Consider the following 14,960-nt stretch of genomic DNA (forward strand, 5'->3'; position numbering starts at 1 on the left):
AAACAAGAATAAAAAACAAAACACAAAATATAAAAAACAGGGATGAAAGATATAGAAGTATACAAAGTAAAATACAAAACAAAATAAATATGTACATATACAACACACATGCATACACAACACACAACACCAATGACAAATCATCATACTCTCCTGGGGTTTAGCACTACTACACAGGGTACCTTTTACCTGAAGATGATGCTTGCCTTCTATACTTATCTGAGAACGGTGTACAAGGGCTACAAACTGACTGGTTCTCTCACTTTGGCCCAGCTTTCCTCAAAACAATTTATGGATGACAAATATTTATTAACAACATTTCTTCCCCGACAAAAAAAAATGGTGCCACCATTTTAAAGATAAATGGACAGATTTAGGAATCAAATGCATCCACAAAGCCACACAAAAAGGTTAAGAAGCAGCAACAAAGCAGCTTGACATTTACACAAAGCTATGCTACAAGTTAAGGTTCCCTTATAAAGGGCGAGGTATGTGGAGTCACACTAACCTTACTTTTACTACTGGACAGTCAGTTATATTACATTATGGTATAAACAAGTCACAATCCCTTGACCTCGCATGAGAACACCTGTAACATGTCCACATCAAAAACATCAACACAGCTGTAGCCCACGAACGTTTTGAGGACCAAACATTCTAGAATGAGTGAAACATTCAAATGTCTAAAAGTAAAATAACTATACATTTTTGTCAACATAATAAAACTAATTCAAAAGAATTGTGCCAAAATGAACTGCTTTCTCCCTCAAAGCATACTGTTAGAAATAAAAGTGCTAACTACAATGGGTAATTCTGCTTGTCCTCATAGGAGAACCCTCTTTGGTTCCAGGTAGAACCTTTTATAGTCTCATAAATGACTGTGAACAAAGTATGGGGGACATATTTTTGATAAACCATTCCGCAGCTATACTATTTTCAGTTTACCTCCCCTGAACAGGTGACCCACATTGTTAAAGGTGGACACTAGTGGGTGGGTGTTTAGTAAGACAGGATTCCTATGGAGGAGCTTTAAGTCCTGCATACACCCACACACACAATGTGTTGAAAGGCTGATTCAGGGGTCAGCTGGTTAATTGTGATGGTGGTGGTGGTAGTGGTAGTTGTGGTGGGGGGGATACAAGGTGAGACAGAGAGCGGCAGGCTGCTGTGTTGGCTGTACTGGATGTGGGAGTGTACGGCTGATTGTGAAGAGGAGGACTGGGAGGAAGGAAGAAGCACAGTGGAGGATTTGCATCAATGAGGACAAATCTAATAATGCAAACAACTTCACAGGGCCTTCTGGACCTGAGCCAGCCCTGACATCATTAGACAGCAGGGCAGCTCTCCTGTCCAAACCACACGGCTGCTAGCAGACACATGAGGTCTTAGAAGTTTTCAGGCAACTTCTACCAATATCTGTCCCTCACCATGAGTTGCCCTGTTTGGTGTTCTACCTTCTGGGAACTCACTACCGTCTTACTTCTGTGAACTTGTGGCCTTTCTGTCACTCTTAGCGAGGCGTCTTATCCTGCTACATTGGAAAAACTCCCACCCCCCTTCCCACTCTCAATGGCTTTGAGATGCCCTTCGTTTTATGTCACTAGAAAAAATTAAGTACTCTTTACGAGGCACTTCCACTAAGTTCTGTAAGGTCTGGGAACCCTTCTTGGAGCACGTCAGGTCTACCCAACTAGATATCGCCGCCATTGATTAATTCGCCCCAACAACGCACCAGTGCCCTGTTTTAACTAGCTTAATTGGTAGCACATTCGCAGCATGCAGCATTTTTCTTTTTTGTTTAAGTTGTTTTCAATACCTTTTTTGTTGTTGTTGTTTGTTTTATTTATTGTTTATTTTTATGTGTATGTCTTTTGTTTCTGTTTATTTTAGTTATTTTTTCCCCCCTCATTTACAGTCTTTACACTGCTCAATTAATGCAAGTGGATATGCGTGTGTGAGTGGATGTATCTATAGATGTGAGAGAGTTGAAGGTCAGAGAAGGTGGCCAAAATATTATCTGTCACTACAAGCATTTCACAGCCAGTTGTTGATGTTGGGCTTTGGTTGCGTTTATAACTTTCTTTTCTGTTTGTCTATCAAATTGCCGTGTTGTTTATTTGTTTTGGGAAAGGGAGGGGAGGGGGGCTGTAATGTGTATCCTCACCATTTGACTGTGTGATATGTTATCCTTTCACTCCTTATTTGTGAGGTATATTGTACTTTAAGTCTTGTTTTGTAATTTCTACCAATAAATCATATATATATATATATTTAAAAAAAAGAAGAAGTTTTCAGGCAGAGCAACTTATTATTCCATCACTCTTTCAAACGAGTTGAAGTCTATCTTTAGCTCACTTAGAAGCGTTGCCAATTATATCAAATACTTTAGTGTTGTATGTTTATATTAAACCATACCTAACGGATGATTCTATTTTAATACCAACATCTCAGTGGACTCACCAAATTAATTGCTGAAATTTAACACCAAAGAAATCCAACATGCCCTGGATCTTTGAATCATATCACATCTGTAGTTTGTTGAGCTCAGTTTATAAACCGATGTTTTTACATTGCATGCTTGAATGCCCCGTCTGCCTCATACAGAAACTATTTGAAATCTGGGGAAGGTCTGGAACAAGAAAATAATAAATAACTTGTGTTTTAATAAACTGTAAACAACTTATATTGAGAGTATTACAATATTCCAAAGCATGTGCTACAGAAAGTATTTTTCCATTTCACCTCACAACATAGTACCTTAAAACTCCATTGCCATTGGAAAACAATGAGGATGCATTAAAACCATGTATGCTGTTGCATGAGTGACATATCCTCTCACACAGCGTAGTTTAATGTGAAACATCTCTACGACTGCATTCACAATCAGTGCAGGCTAGATCTGTGTTGGGCAGATGTTGTTTGTTGGAATTTTTGCTGTATTCTGTGTAAATGAGTGAACTTATGTTCCATGATGCTGCAGCATCCAATTACCGTTCAGCCATCAACATGATCGCATTTATACTTCAATCCTTTTAAAATTGGGTGAGCAATGGACACTGTTTTGAATACAGTGGCATCAGTGGTCACAATGAACATTTTGTTTGTTTGTTGCTTTCCGATAACAATGATATGCAAAGATGGGCAATTTACGACACACAATAACGATACATATGAACAGAAGTCTGTTCTCGTCAATTATCATAACAACAAAAGAGTCTATCACTTTTCCCATAAATATACATTCTGCTACCAACTGTTGCTGCCCCAAAGAAACATTGTATGCAATACGTTGGGTGATGCAACAAAACAATTGTCAACATTGAGCTATCCTGACTGAGTCTTCAACAATAAGGTTCCAACTCCAAAGGTGCTGGATCCATCCATTCCCTTAATGCAACCAATAGAATCAAAGTGTTTGATATCTTACCACGCCCCTGTATCATTGACCATCAAAGAAAATAAATCCTCGTCTCTACATCCTGATTAATGAGCTGCCCTCCAGATTTGTAAAAAGTTCAATGTTGGCATTGTGATGAAGATTAATTAGGAGTCACATACCTCGCGAGGCGTTATTCACTCTACGTAACTGTGCTGCTTGTCACTTTAAGTGCAGTAGGTTGGACTGTGTAAGCCAAACAGACCATAAATATTCCTGTGAGCTTGACAGGTGCCTGGCTCCACCTCAGCGCTGTAAACACCATTTAAGAATGCTGCTTGTTAAAAACAATGTCACCCCCACCACCGGCTTTGCTTCCTTCTTGATTCATTAATTTTTACACAGTTTCCAGACACTCTTGAGCTTGTGATATCGGGGCCAACGTTACAAATGAATTATCCATGACCTTTGAGGCTGGAAGACATTTGTTGTACATTTGTCATGTTGTAGAATACTGAAATTAAACAAATGCGTTATGACTGACCATCGTCTGAGACCCTTGCAAACGCATTAACATCCACACGTACATACCATAAATCTAGTGCATTTGGATGGGTATTTACTTTACTCTAGATGGAATCAAGCATCTTAATCAAGCAAGCTTTTGAATCTGACGGCATCTTCGATACTTTGCCTTGAAAACTATTTACATGATGTATTAAGTGTATGCTAGAAAAAAACTTTCATTAAAAAAGGTACAGGAAACGGGATTCAGAATCATGTCTTCTCAGGATGATGTACAAAATGTAATACATTTTCTGGTGAACATCCAGATACTTCATAAACATGGCATTCTGGTGATTTTCTCCTGCATGAATTTATTGTAGAAATATCTAAATGTTTCAGAAGGAAAACAGGCAACACTTCCAAATATCCACACATAATGTTATGGTGCAGGAAGGTTGTCATGCATTCTGTGTTGCTTTCAAATATTAATTATTCTATAGACCAACTTTTCACATTCAATGTTATCTCTGCTGAGTCAATATACAATTCTGCATTATTTACATATCCTTCCTCTTGTGTCTTTTGTTCAGGGAAGTAAACTCTTGTGCATGTGGCACCTATTCACCTCAATTTTACATTAAGTTGTTTTAATTAATGTATAAACCCCTGGACTTCAATAGCTGTATTCATATTACAAGAATAACGTCCTAATATGGTGAGAATAAAGTCCTAAAATTACAGAAATAAAGTCCCAATATTACAAAAATGATGTCCTCATTCTACGAGAATAAAGTTCTAAAATAATGAGAATGAAGTCATAGGTTTCAGAATAAAACAAATGTATATTAACAGGGATGAAGAGTATTTTTTAAGATAAGAAACATTTTAATGCTCTGTTGTTGTAAACAGATAAGAGCAGTCATGTGTCAAACATGCTGATAACCTGAAGTCACAGGTTTCACCAATAAGCCCCTGATCGTGTCATCAGAGGAAATGAAACCAGTCACATGATGTCAATAAAGACCAGAGCTCAGTCCTCATGATGTGAAAGGCAGCCAGAATCAACCTGTCCTGTAGTGTGCTGTGAATGGCGTCATTGGGGACCGTCTGACGGACACTCAGTCATGGAGGGACTCTCTGGTGGAGACTAGGCTTAGGGAAGCGCTGTACTCTTTATCCAAGTGGGGATCTGAAACTAACAAAACACGCTGATGTGATCAGGCGTACATCTCACCACTGTGAAGCTTTTTGTGCTCACAAAAGAATAACGATGAATTTCAGCCTCCTGCGCCTCCTGGATAAGGACTCTGTGAGGTCTGAGGAAAGTCAAAATAATTGTTAAGGAATGCAAAAGCATGCACATATGACTCAAAATAACCTTTCTATTTGGACTAATGGATTAGAATTCTACTTTTTAGTTTATTCTCCTGCTAATTTGCAGCTGTTTTTAGATCAGTTTCTGCTGCGTTTACTCCAGTCCTCCCCAAGCTGAGCCTCAAGGTCGCTTCTTCTTCTTCTTCTTCTGCATAATGCACCGTACACAAAATATAAGTTTATATGAACTATCATAAGAACCGTTGTATGAGGATACATTTAATTATGCCATAGCTGTTGTATTGCTGAGGAAGCACTGTGTTGAGAGGAAGGTTGTCTGGATGAATTTTTATATATGCATGGGCACGAGTTGATTGATACATCTTAAGATCATGTTGTTCTTTACAGTGTTTCTAAACCACAGATCATCAAGAAATTACATTTGTAGTGTTGGACTTTTACATGATTTTTAATTCACCAGACAACAAGTAACATGGAGTGAATTGTAAAATGTGCATCAACAGCAAATTAAAACAGAATAAGGGAAAGCTCCCAACAAAGAAATTATGAAAATATACCTGTTATAACAGGGAGAATCATATATGAAGGTCCATTTCTACAATCAATATGTTTTGTGTAACATCTTTGCACCAGATAGGTTTGTCTTTGGTTATGTAGATGTTTAAATATGCATATTTTTTGCTGACTATGTTCTTACCCTTTGGGTGGGGGTGGAGGGTTTTCTGGGCGGGTGGAGATGAGTAACGAGATTGGAGTGTGGAGATTAGAATTAGAGCAGAGCCGACAACATGATCCACTTAGAATGTCGTGATGTAAAGAAAATCCATACAGATTATTCAGTTTATCACCCTAGTTGCTCTCCTGTCACCACCAACCAGCCATCATTAATATCCGCCCTCCCAAGTATCCTCCATGAAACAGGCTCAGGTTTCTTACGCTCGATGCTGTTGATTATTAATGAATGATTTCTTCAACAGGAATAATTTTTAAAAAGTTTTTAAGCGAAATCACTTACTCATTTGCCTTGAAAAACAATCCGTACTTTTCAGTGTTAAGCTTTATGGAACTTTGTAATTACTGTGAGAACTTCTACCAACAAAACTGACAACTTTGAATGTCAAATAACGTTCAGTAGAATAGCATTTGTTGTTAAATTGAAGGGGTTCAGGCTGTGAAGGGCTTTGTAGGTGATGAGGAACAACTTGAACTGGATTATTTGCTGTGGGGGAGTCAGGGAGCTTTTGAAGGACTGGGGTCATGTGGTCTCTGGTGGACTGGGGTCGTGTGGTCTCTGGTGGACTGGGGTCATGTGGTTTCTGGTGGACTGGGGTCATGTGGTCTCTGGTGGACTGGGGTCATGTGGTTTCTGGTGGACTGGGGTCATGTGGTCTCTGGTGGACTGGGGTCATGTGGTCTCTGGTGGACTGGAGTCATGTGGTTTCTGGTGGACTGGGGTCATGTGGTCTCTGGTGGACTGGGGTCATGTGGTCTCTGGTGGACTGGAGTCATGTGGTCTCTGGTGGACTGGGGTCATGTGGTCTCTGGTGGACTGGAGTCATGTGGTCTCTGGTGGACTGGGGTCATGTGGTTTCTGGTGGACTGGGGTCATGTGGTTTCTGGTGGACTGGGGTCATGTGGTCTCTGGTGGACTGGGGTCATGTGGTTTCTGGTGGACTGGGGTCATGTGGTCTCTGGTGGACTGGGGTCATGTGGTCTCTGGTGGACTGGGGTCATGTGGTTTCTGGTGGACTGGGGTCATGTGGTCTCTGGTGGACTGGGGTCATGTGGTCTCTGGTGGACTGGAGTCATGTGATCTCTGGTGGACTGGGGTCATGTGGTTTCTGGTGGACTGGGGTCATGTGGTCTCTGGTGGACTGGGGTCATGTGGTCTCTGGTGGACTGGGGTCATGTGGTTTCTGGTGGACTGGGGTCATGTGGTCTCTGGTGGACTGGGGTCATGTGGTCTCTGGTGGACTGGGGTCATGTGGTTTCTGGTGGACTGGGGTCATGTGGTCTCTGGTGGACTGGGGTCATGTGGTTTCTGGTGGACTGGGGTCATGTGGTCTCTGGTGGACTGGGGTCATGTGGTCTCTGGTGGACTGGGGTCATGTGGTCTCTGGTGGACTGGGGTCATGTGGTCTCTGGTGGACTGGGGTCATGTGGTCTCTGGTGGACTGGGGTCATGTGGTTTCTGGTGGACTGGGGTCATGTGGTTTCTGGTGGACTGGGGTCATGTGGTCTCTGGTGGACTGGGGTCATGTGGTCTCTGGTGGACTGGGGTCATGTGGTTTCTGGTGGACTGGGGTCATGTGGTCTCTGGTGGACTGGGATCATGTGGTTTCTGGTGGACTGGGGTCATGTGGTCTCTGGTGGACTAAGGTCATGTAATGTGTGGGAGTGGGAGAGCAGACGAGCAGCTGAGTTCTGGATGTAGTTTGTTGATGATTTTGGTGCCGTACAGGATGCTTTTGCAGTAGTCCAGTCGAGAGGTGATGAAGCCGTGGTCGGTAAATTGATGTGCTGAGTGAAGTTGAAGCAGCTAAGTATAACCAGACATTCTGTGGCTGTTTTACAGTCCGAGGAGTCAAACCAACAGGACTTCCAACCGAGAGACCGCTGTTTGACACCAAAAGTGACAGTGGCGAGTTTTTCTGACCCGTTGTTATTACGACTACATATTTTAAGCCATGTAACTCCCAGCCCATAGTTTACTTTTCTGACCCCCATCCTTATTAGTCTTCATCTTAGAGGTGCAACTGAGCTATTAGCAGAACGTGAAGAGGTGACGGTGTTGGCGCCGTGTCCAAGATGTCTCCGTGTCGTGTTGCCACGGAGATGAGCAGCCTGCCCTGTACAGCGTTCTGCTGGTTGCTTGGCTTCTTCCTGCTAGGGTGCCCTGGTCCACTGGAAACTGCACAAGCATAAAAAAGCCTCGCTGCTAAATTCAAGAGCAATGACTTGTAAAGACAGATGCTTTTGTAGTGCATCTGCAGACATGTATTCCTCTGGTTGAAAACGTTAAGCTCTAATTATCTTTTCTTTTTTGCATGACACCCGGATAGCATCGCTTCAGTTTGTCTCCCTCTTCTCTTTTAGGCAATTGTGCGGGGTCGAGAGAAATGAAGCTTGTATTCAAGTGGAATAAAGGTGTTGATTAAGTAGTGTAGTTGACTTGATGAAAGGTGAGCAAATATGTTGGAGGTGCCTTGTAGAGTTTCTTTCATTATTGCGCTAAGGATCATCATTCTAATGAGCGGGTTTCTGTTCTGCTCTTCCTGTGCTCTACTGGATACGAGGATGCTTATGTACTGTATGTACACAAGGATGCCGGTGGTGCGGTATTACTCTATTCCACTCATAAACGATTCCTCTGAATATTATTGATATTCTGTGCTTTTATTGTTGGGGTAGGAGGCCTTATTGCAGGACCACTGAACAACCAATACATTGAATTCATTTAGCATTTGTCCAAAGGGAGATGTCCGCAGGGTCCAAAGAAGCAGTGCACTGTCAGGCTTGCGACCCGGTATCCTGAGAGATTGTCATTTCTGACAAATTAAAGGTCAACATAAATTGCTTGTCCCTCGAGAACAACACATTGTTTGTTCATGCCTTCCTAAACTGTTATAAATCACTGCAACTTCCAAATGGGTTTCAAATCGTCTAGAGAGGAAACCCAACTTCTAAAAGGTGGAGCTTGATAACATAATCGGCTCATCAGCCCGCTCAGCTCTCTCAGCCTTCTTTTCTCTGACGTATTACTTGAGCTACACAAACAACATTTTTTATTTTCTCCAATTGACAGTTTTCACGGCTTTTAGGCGGCACAGAAGCGTATTCTAAAGTATATTTAGGAAATCTCGGGGCAGGGAGAGTTTGGAGGTGATCTATCTCAGCGGTGCTTCCTCATAGATAGTAAACCTTTAGGGGTGAAAAATGTACCGATGCTCCAGGCTAAATATGAGGAGGTTGGCTGTGCGAAGCAGAATAAGTGGATTAATACCAGTGGGAGGATAAACATTTCACCGTTCTTTCCTTTCTCCATAATCTCCCACCAAATAAAAGAGCCCTTGACTCATACAATAAGCAGAAACAATGTGTGATTCTAATGCATTTTGACAGCTCTGTTATTTCCCAGAACTCTTGAAGATTTCTGCCTTCCGCTGGCCACTCCTGTAATATGACAAACTGGATCCTATCCAGTGGGTTCATTGTATTTCCCACATTCCCCAGTCCTCCGCACTGCCATCCCTCTCTCTTTCCCTCGTCTTTTCTCCTCAAAGTTCAGCTTCTCTCCTACAACACAAGCTCATCCAAGCCCATTCTCTCTCCGATGATTGCCGCATCCCCCCCTCTCAAGTGCGCCTGTGCATTTCCCTCAGGTGCCCACCTCCCTCGTTCTTATTCGACTTATCCTCCCACCCCCCCCATTAAGCTCCCTCTCTTTCGCTCTCTCTCCACCTCTCTCTTTTCTCCTCACCTCTCTGTCACTCCCACAGGGCCCAGCATTCAGAGGAAGCTGCAGTGCTCACTACCCCCTCCTTCCTCTGCTGTAAGTTATCACACTGTTTATATGTCGTTTTTTCTTTTATCCAATTTCACACGTCCCAACTTGTTTACCAGCAGTGGGGGCCACAGAGAGCTGCAGTGCCCTTTTGCTTCATTCTCCAGCACCGCCCTCCCCTCCCTTCTTCCTTTCCCTCTGCCAGCAGCTTTGCAGTAGCAATAAAAGCTAAGTGTACTTGCCGTTTTTCAATGAATGTGATTAGGTTTCTATTTTTGTACAGGTTTGAATCACATTCAGCTGAGTGTCATGTAAGGAATCCAGGCTTTGCTATTCTGTTTTTATGTACTTAACACAATGAGACAATCATTGTCAAAGACTACACACTAATGAATAAGGCTGAAAACAGGGCGGGGGTTACCAGGACTGAAAGAAGCCCAACACAAGTTGTATCAGCCGCATATTTCTGGAGATTCGAGTCCAAACACAGAACAAGTTCCTATGCATCTCAAATGGTTCGTAGAAGAAACCAAACACCGAGCCTGTGAAGTGGATTTCCTTTCAGTGTCCTCACTTCTCTCAATGTTTTACCACAACATTTCCTACATCGTCACAAACTGACCCACCTAAAGGAAATACATGAATCCAGTCTTTGCTGGCGTTTACCACAGAGACAGTCAGTTTTGCATGACAGTCTAAACTACATTCTACATACTTCCATGTTGCATTTGGCCAAGCTGATGGCATGTGGTACATAGGTCCAGCAGCAAAGATGCTGCGCTTGTTACCGCTCCACTGGCAGTAGAGGAGCACGGCTTGCTAGCTGACAGAGCACCACTATTGTCTATGTGGTAAACCGCCAGGGAAGACTACCGATGACGTAGCAGCTCTCAAAGCATTGTCCCACTTTATGGGGGAAGGTTTTGACCACTAACTTCTAACTCTTAATCGAGGGCCAAGAAATGTGATTTACCCCAAGTTCTAGCTCTCGATCAGCTGACGTAGGTGGTGGGATTTGCAGTTTGCCTTCCCTGATAACAAAGGACATAAGTTACCACCACGCTCATTACAACCTGGATATGGCTGGGAGGACAGTGAGGATCATGTTCTTTGAGGTCTCCAATAATTTAACACCATGACTCTCGGGAAAAGGAAAGTTTATCACAAATCTTGCCAAAAGTCTTCCTTAAAGACTTTGGGTAACCATTCGCATCTGTGCATTGATTTTGCATGGGATCTACTCGCATCAAAAATTTGCAACGTTTCTGGTGTGAACGCAGCATAAGGAAGTTCCACAAGTTTTAGGCAGAATTGATTGTGATTATTTATTGCAGTATTGGAAACGTTTAGATTTGTCCTTATATTAGTTTCCTGGATACACAGACTAGTTATATGATCAAATCATTTCATGCACATGACAAGGACACCCCCTCAGTCCGCTTCCCTTTTGCCTTAGCCATCGAGCCCCGTACAATCTAACTGAAAACATCACGGCCCATACATTCACAGGATGGGTATTGAACATAGAGTTTCTTTATATGCAGATGACCTATACATGTCAGATCCAGTGTCTTCAATATTGTGAAAAATCGTCGATGTGAATTTGGAAGCTTCTCTAAAAATGAATTATTTCAAATCAACAATACACATCCCAGATCTCAGACAAGGATTTAGGTTTCTCAAAGAAACAATCTATTTTGATAATTTTTTTTAACATATACTTTACAAATCCTGATGCATTAAAAAGGCAAACTTTAAACATATCAGATACAGTAATCTGTCAAAAGGGTCACTCGATAAGAACTTAGTTTAAATTGACAGTGAGGGAGACGGCTCAGGCAAAGTTGATGGTTTTTATTTTATTTCTCTAGTATTAAGGAGGCATGGATTGGGGAGAGAGGGGTTTAAAAATAAAAATAAATAAAATCTACTGTTTCTTGAGTGAATTTCCGCATATTATTATATTCCCTCTTTTCCAATAAAAACACTATTTAAAAAATAAAAGGAGTACATGACATGAATCAATTAGTGCTGGGTCAGACCGACAACCTCTGGGAATCCATTTGTATTATTACCACTCTTGGATCTGCCAAGAAACACTTGATCAAGGACGCCAAAACATTATAGCGTGGAGAAAATAACAATATATAATGCAATCTAATAGAGCAACAATACACACTGTGGCTTTACCAAAGAGCTGAGCCATATAATTGCAAATTTGTTTCAAAATCATTTCGTACAATTTTTACAAGATTGCAGTTACTGCAATGCTGCATTATATTAGACAAGTGTCCTTGTGATTGTGTCGACTTTCTTTATCTTATCAACACATGGACGAGCTGGTTGTTGTAACGATGGGACGATGCTGTCGGAATCAAGCAACATTTTAACACTCAGTGGTCGTTTCTGAAGAATCAGGATTTCTATGCGATAAAGCAGTTCAATTTTGAAGCTTCCACGTCGGCCATTTTATCCAAAGCTTTATGTTTACCGTAACCTTCAAGCCTGGACATTGTTTTACAAATACCAACATCATGACATAGTCACATTTGGATAAAAAAAACATACTGTTTGCAATTCTGTTTTGATCTCGAGCCTATGGGCGGTCACTGACTAGCGATAAAGCTGCCGGGCATAAGGTGAAAAGAGAGAGGCGAGTGTGTTGTGTGGATTCCTTCACAAGGCAACGCTGTTGTGCGAGTAGCCTTATTGTTGTTATTGCTGTAACAATACGACTGTTTCGAGGGTATTGAGCTAGTGATTTTCTTCGGTCTGGGTAGAATTTTATTGTTGTATTGGTTAGCTAATCACCGCGCTCATACAACGGTGACGGCTGATAACCCTGATACCAGACCCACGGTGGCGGAATGTGGTGTTTTTGGAAGCATAACGCAGTATATATGACTGAGGAATAAACTCAAAATGTATGGAGTACGGATAACAACACTCTGGTATTATCAGACCAAATCCCCCCCTAAGATCTTAACCCATTTGATTGAAGATGCCACGAGGGAAAAAAACTCATATCAGAAACAAAAGGGATTGCAGTGAGTCTGAGGATGCTGTTCTCTGAAAGCAAGATGCCTGTGGATGACAGCAGAGCTAATGGCTTTCCTGCCGGAGAGATAGACCTGCAGATGCATACATGAGTCAAAGACGTCTTGCCCGGCATGTGTGCACTGCTGCCTGAGGGGAAGCTCTTTTCTTTGACGGATAGCAAAAACCGAGGAGGAAAAACAATGCCACTTACTACAAACTCTGCTCTGTTTATCTAGCGATGCCTTGAATGCCTTGGGGGAAATGTATAGGACACAGAGCAGTTGTAAGTCCCTGAATGTGAGGATGGGAGTGGACTTTTTTTTAGGAACGATCTGACTATTATAAAAGGCGACGAATGAGCCGCTATAGATCCGGATATTAAAAACCTCTCCACGTTGCCTGAGCCATCCCCACGTCCTCTGGTGTAGTTTTCTGATTTATTAAAGGGCGAAAGGTGTCAAGCAAAAGCCTCGGTGAACTTTTCCTGGCATGACGCTGCTGTATGCGAGGCAGACTTAATCCAGTCACACTCAAGCCTCTCCCTCACATGGTAATAGCTACCTTTGGCCAGTCTCTGACTACTCTAAGAATGCAGAAGTAGCACATGACACAATGAAACAATTGGTGCTAGGGACTCCATTTGTATTATTACAACGCTTGGTTCTGCTGAGGTACCATTGAGTGGAGAAAAAAAGAAACAGGAACACCTTCATATATATATATACTGTATATGTATATATATATTAGGGCTGTCAGCGTTAACGCGTTAATCTATGCGATTAATTTGGCCGCGTTAACGCACTAAAATATTTTAACGCAATTAACGCAACTTTGTTTACTTCCGGTGTGCGTTGAAGTTTTTACACTGTTTCCGTTTTTAAAACAATTATTTCTCCGCGAAAATAAGGAGCAGAAATCAGTTTAAACTCGTGGATGAATCAGTCGGGTTTCCTCCTGCTCCTCCTTCCTCCCGTCTCCCCCTCTGATACACAGAGGAACGGAGGGGCGACGTGTCGTGTGACGCGGCGCGGAAGTAACTCGTCACACGAAACCTTCAACGTGATTGGTCAATCCGTTTGTCTGTCAACATTTTGCGAAAAAAACAACCAATGCACCCATTAGCAGCCTGTCAGTCAGAAGCCAGCGAACACGGCGCAAGGACAAATGTGCCTCATATAGAGAGCTGAGATTGTTCTGGAATGTTTGATGTATAACACGTGGGTATGTGTCATATGCAAACGCCTTTAAAAGGTGAATTTAATTTTTTTTGTGAAATGGAGAAAATGCCCCCAGCCTCCAGAGGGTTAACGTGACATATTTGAATGTCAGTCAGTTTACCAAGGCCACTTGTTCTGCTGTCGTTTAATGTTAAAGATGACAGGACCAATGGGGTCTCAAATATACTTCTTTTTTTTTACTAATCTGGATGTTTCACTGAAGAAACAATTTATCATCCACAATATTAAATACCTCGCTGGCACTTTATAGGTAGGAACCTCTTTGAAAACACAGCTCTGTGTGAAGTTTTGTCTTTAACCCTTGTGTTGCCTTAGGGTCATTTTGACCCGAATCAATATTACACCCTCCCCCCGCTTTAGGATTAATTTGACCCCATTCAATGTTTAATGTCGGTGTTCTTTCGGTAGTCAACAAACAAACATAAAGTGCCTCACACTTAAACTTGGAAAACAATATTAATTCTAATAATTTTCTGGAGGTTTTTATTGCTGGCGTCAAATTGAACCCAAAGGGTAAAATATGTTAGTAAATATAAAGGTAACAGGAGGGTGAAACATTGAATCGGGTCAAAATGACCCAAAGGCGGGGGGAGGGTGTAATTATTGATTCGGGTCAAAATGACCCTAAGGCAACACAAGGGTTAAAAAGAAAAAGAAAAAACTTTTAATCGCGATTTATCGCGATTAATGAATTTCAAAATGTGCGATTAATTAGTTTTTTTTTTTAAATCGATTGACAGCCCTAATATATATATATAATGCAATCCAATACAGCAACGATACACGCTGAACAGCTGAACCACATAATTTCAAGTTTCCCAATCATTAAATACAGCTTTCACAAATGTTGCACTCAAGGCAAGGCATAATATAAAATGTGTGATGTATCCTATCTCAACACGAGGATAAACAGGCTGATGTTCAGATGGGCAGCTGCTGTGAAAATGTAGCAATATTTGTA

At 41.7% G+C, this 14,960-nt stretch overlaps 1 protein-coding gene across 1 annotated transcript in view; it reads right to left on the reverse strand.

Annotated features, from left to right (window-relative positions):
- ptprfa (protein tyrosine phosphatase receptor type Fa) overlaps positions 1 to 14,960 on the reverse strand; it is a 114,504-nt gene that overhangs the window by 40,367 nt on the left and 59,177 nt on the right. The window lies entirely within an intron of this gene.

This window comes from Pseudoliparis swirei, chromosome 5 (genome assembly GCF_029220125.1).
Source record: "Pseudoliparis swirei isolate HS2019 ecotype Mariana Trench chromosome 5, NWPU_hadal_v1, whole genome shotgun sequence".
Lineage (NCBI taxonomy): Eukaryota > Metazoa > Chordata > Actinopteri > Perciformes > Liparidae > Pseudoliparis > Pseudoliparis swirei.